This window comes from Sceloporus undulatus, chromosome 1 (assembly GCF_019175285.1).
Source record: "Sceloporus undulatus isolate JIND9_A2432 ecotype Alabama chromosome 1, SceUnd_v1.1, whole genome shotgun sequence".
NCBI classification, from domain to species: Eukaryota; Metazoa; Chordata; class Lepidosauria; order Squamata; family Phrynosomatidae; genus Sceloporus; species Sceloporus undulatus.
This window is the reverse complement of record NC_056522.1, coordinates 247,379,320-247,384,332: the sequence shown is the minus strand read 5'-3', so window position 1 is coordinate 247,384,332 and position 5,013 is coordinate 247,379,320. Positions and strand designations below refer to the sequence as shown.

At 41.9% G+C, this 5,013-nt stretch overlaps 1 non-coding gene across 1 annotated transcript; it reads left to right on the top strand.

The window, feature by feature from the left end:
- The first annotated feature begins 1,002 nt into the window (after positions 1-1,002).
- LOC121920110 lies at positions 1,003-1,109 on the top strand. The gene has a single exon (XR_006101651.1). It is a non-coding gene; the product is annotated as a U6 spliceosomal RNA (small nuclear RNA).
- The last annotated feature ends 3,904 nt before the right edge of the window (positions 1,110-5,013 follow it).

Sequence of the window (5,013 nt, the reverse complement as noted above, 5' to 3'; positions counted from 1 at the left end):
AATATAATTGGCCCTCTGTTTTCACTGGAGATATGTTCCGCCCCCTCGGTACGAAAACCCCATAGGCTTGAATGGAGTGCGCCCCTGTGTGGACAGCGAGGGCATGCATGCGCGCATTGCAAACAGCAGAGGTCACCCCTCCTCATATATTCAAGGGTGCCGATCTCAGATCTGTGCATTAGGAGGGGCAACTATAGTTGCATTTAGGTTTCAACAAGAAATTTGTTGAATAGTTTCATTCAAGTTTCTGATTCTATTACTGTCACTTTTTACTTGCTTCTCATCTGTCCTTAACTACTTGAAGAGTTTCATCTGTCAGCCATTGAGGCTTCTCTTTCTTTTTGGCTGCTGATAGTGTCTTTTTGCATTCCTTCTTGACAATACCTTTGGCTTTAGTCCAGGATTCTTCTGGCTCCTGATCAATTGGGCTGAATAGTGCAAATCTATTTTTACATTACATTTAAAATCTATAGGATGTTGTTCAGGTTGCATTTTGGCACAGTGTCTAGTTTTGTATTTACAGATGCACAATGGTTCAAAATGCACAAGTAATTTTAAAAGGATTTTAAAAGAGACAAGAACAATGTTCAAGTTTCTGAAGTGAAATTTTAAAATCTAAAATACAGAGCCAGGGTAGGCAACATGCAATTCTCTAGAATGTTGTTGGACTTTTACATCTTAAGAACCAAAGAATTTCATTACAAATCCAACAGTGGTTAGAATTGTGCTAGGGATTTATATATGCATAAACGCCATAGTTAGGACGCTGCACAATAAGTTATGGCTCAATACCCCCTCATCTCCACTCTCAACTTATCAGGAAGCAGCTCCTGTGATCAATAGAGGTCTGTTACCCTGTTGATCAGGAAGGAGCTGGTTGATGATCCCACCTCATCTCACAAATTATTCAAAACCTGTTCCCCTTAAGCAATCAGTCCTCAAAAGCCTTCCAGATTAAAAAAGTTTTAACTTGCTTCTGGAAAGATCAAAAGGAGGGTGCCAGTGCTCACTTCAGCAGCACATATACTAAAACTGGAATGATACAGAGAAGAGTAGCATGGCCCCTACACAAGGATGACACACAAATTCGTGAAGCATTCTATAAAAAAAGGAGGGTGCCAGTCTAAACTCTCTGGGAAGGGAGTTCCAGAACCTAGGGGCAGCCACTGAGAAGGCAGTCACCTGTGTTCCCACCCAATGTACCTGTCAGAGTGGTGAGAACAGAGAGAAGGTCTTCCTCAGATCTTAAAACACAGGCAGGCTTATATAGGAGAATGCAGTCTTTAAGAAACCTGCACCTGAAACATAAAGGGTTTTATAGGTCATAACAAGAACTTTTAATTTTGCCTAGAAACAGAATGTCATCCAGTGGAACTGTTGTAATGAGGGATTTGCATGCTCTTTATAGCCAGCCCCAGTTAACAATCTGGCTGTAGTTCCTTTGGCCAATTGAAGTTTCTGTGCCCTTTTCAGTGTCAGCCCCTTGTAGATTACATTATGGTAATCCAAAAAGGAGGTATCTAACTAAGACATGTCACATTGTATCCAGATCCAAATTCTCTAGAAATGGCAGCAGCAGGTGCACAAGTTTTCATAGTTAAAATGTACTCCTGGCTTTTGCTGAAATCTGAGCTTTCAGACTTAGTGTTAAATCCAAGCATACACCTTAAACCTGTGTCTTTAGGTGTAATGTAATCCCATCTAGCACAGGATGAATCCCTATTTTCTGATCTGCCTTTCCACAGACCAAGAGAATTTGTGTCTTGTCTGGGGCCAGTGAGGAGCCCAAAGTTTTAAAGGGGCCCACACTCCAGTTGCCATGTCCGCCGCTCATCCAGACCATTAATAATGAAGGATTATTTTAGAACTGAGACATATTCCTTGGACTGATATGGAAAGTTTCAATAGACTTGGGTGGCACTGGACCCCAAAATTCCAGACAACATCTTCCAGCAGTTTCATGTATATATTAAGTATGATGGGGAACAAAGCTGAACCCTGAGGGACCCCACAAGCCAAAGGTCACAGGGCCAAGTAGGAGTCCCTCAGCAGGAAGGAATGAAGTCACTGTAAAACAGTGCCCCCAAGTCCTATCCAAACAAAGTAGCCCAGAAGGACACCATAGCTGATATTATCCAAACCCACTGGGAAGTCCAGCAGAACAAACAAGGACATACGTCTCTTGTCCATTTCCTAGTGTAAGTCGTCCACTAACATTAGACTGTTGTTCAGAAAACCCTTTCTGGATCTCACAACAGAAGACATGTACAAGCCAGTTTTCAGTATTCCAGTGTGTGGTGGCCACCCATCTCCAGAGGTTTCTGAATGAGATGAATTTCTAGATTCATTTCAATGTCATTTCAGTTCTGACTGTCTCTTGCCTCCTTTAGGCCTTGTTTTAGCATGACACTGACTATTCTTGATTCCTCTACCCACTCAACAAGTCCACCGCTGGCTTTTAAAATAAGACAGGAAAGGCAGAGGTCGAATACACATGTGGAGGCTGTTTGGAAATGGAATTTGAACATTCCATTTTCAAATAAGATGAAGCTATATACCTCTGTAACATGCATAAAACCTATAAGATTAGGTCACGGTAGGCCAACTGCAGTCAGATGTAAATATGAATATCCATGGCACTCTCTACCATTCATTTCATCGTCTTTAATTTATTTATTTTAGAAAGACTACTCTGAAGTCTGTGGCTTTGTATCTAATTATTATCATACCTTAATTGCATAATTTGGAGGGGGTAAACCTGCAATGCTTTAGAGAGCTTCAACATTTGGACCATATATGTTGGCAAGCACAAAGTGTTCTTTTTCTGCTGCAATTCCATTATGAGGAAGAGATCCACCTTGTACACCATTAATTTCAAAAGTCTGTGCTTTAAAATTTTAATGGAGTAATATTGCCACTCCCTTGGCTTCTTTCTTTTTTTAAATCACTACAAGGATTTTTCTATTTGCATTGTACTACGTTTTGACATGGTACATTTATATACACTGACATTGCAAGTATAATTCTTTCTAAAGTTTGCATGTATGGCTCCTGATGTACAACTTCACCATTTTCATTTTTAATATTGGAGTTTATCTAAGCTTCTTCTCTTGTTGGGCTCCTCCTTATTTTAAGATATAATAAAACTCATCTTCATCTCATTCCCCACTACCTATTGTCAATGTAGCTGTAGGCCTTCATTTCTGAAATATGTCAGCCAAAGCAGACCTCTATATTAGTTATTTAAATAGGAAGGTTTTAAGAGGATGCAGCTACTGAAATGACTTTGGGGTGGGGGTTAGACAGAAATTCTCTCCACCCTCTTGGGGAAGCTTTACAATGGAGGGCAGGGTTGTGGCTCCACCAGTAGGTTAACTCTTCATCCAAAACTGACATTTGCAGTTGGGAACTTTGGGGCTCACAAGCTTTCTCCTTTGGCAGAGAAATAAATTTGATTTTCTTTTCCTGAATGTTCATGCCTCCAGGTGATTTGAGGTGTTGGGGGATTTTCATGTAGCTGTAGTCAGGGCTTCTGCGGAGGCCCTAGCCAGTGCTTTGAATGAGTAGATGACCTGGGCCATTGATATTATCACTTCTAGAACACTCCCAAATGACCTTGGTGAAGTCATATAGAATCTAAACAGTGAGTGGGAACAATGCAGCCCTCCAGATGTTGTTACACGACAAGTGCTGGCATTCCTCAGTGTTGTCTAGGCTGGTTAGTGATGATGAGGTTGAACATCTAGACAACCACACAGTTCCCACTCCTAATCCAATGCTCCTTGCATATGTTCCGTTCAGATATTTAGTGAGCAATAATGAATTAATGCATGGAGCTACAAGATACTACAAGATCATTCCTGAGCCATCCTGTCCACAAATAGTTTCCTTGACTTTAGGGTATGGTTGCTAGGTTGAACGCAGTACAGGATCCCTGTTGCTTTAATATTTAGCAGATTCCCCATCAGGAAGGTTTACCACAAAGTTCCGTCAGGGGGGGGGATGATAGCACCTGGAGCTGGGTATACAGCAATACCATCATTGTCCAGAACCTTCTGAGGACTACGTGAAAGTTACAGAGGATGCCTTTTGCTGTACTACCACTATAGGAATGGAGTGGGATGCTTCTCCATTGCTGCCCTCCTTTTTTTCACCAACCAGTAAATAAGTTATGTTGTGGGGGAGGCTACATCAGTTTAAGGATGAAGTAGGGGGATACAGGAGGAGAGATACTGTAGCTCCTCCTGATGGAACATTATAGTAAACTTTCATGATCAAAGATCAACTAAATATTAAAGCTACAGGAGCCCTGTCCTATATTCAGCATGGCAACCCTACTTTAGGGCATGGTCCATAAATTGTCCTTTCCTGAGTAGCCTAGATTAATCTAAGGGAGCTTCTCTGAATTGAAAAATATCCCCCTGTACACACCAGCCTTAGAGGGGGGGGGGGGGGGGGCTGCAGAGTCAGGGCATAGCGTTTACATGATGTATGCCCTGGCTCCAGCACAGTGCATGGCATCACGGCACTCCATTAGTGCTGCATCTGCATGACATAGCACCAAAGGAGCACTGTACAGCTGCGCCACCATGGCTATCACGCCCTGGAAAAGGTGGATTAGGGCTGCAGCAACCACACACCACAGTCCCAATCTAGAGAAAATGGAGGTGCCTGCAACCCACCCACTAAGGACGGTCTGCACAGCCCCGAAGTTGCAAACTCCACACACATCTCAAGGTCACAGGAATCAGTTGAATCAGACCTACAACATATTCCTTGATTACCACTCAGTCTTAAACGATCAAAGCAGAAGAATTAATTGCTGATACTTTCCAGTAGACAGTTATGGATATGGATGGGTGAATCTTGCCAGTTTTGCATTCTTGCTTATTTGAATTTTTAAAATCTCAAATGCTTTCAGTCAAATTAATGATAATTTCACTTCAATTCCCCCACTCCTAATTTCTGAATATTCTGAAAACTTCAACTAAATCAGTCCTGGCCAAATTCAAG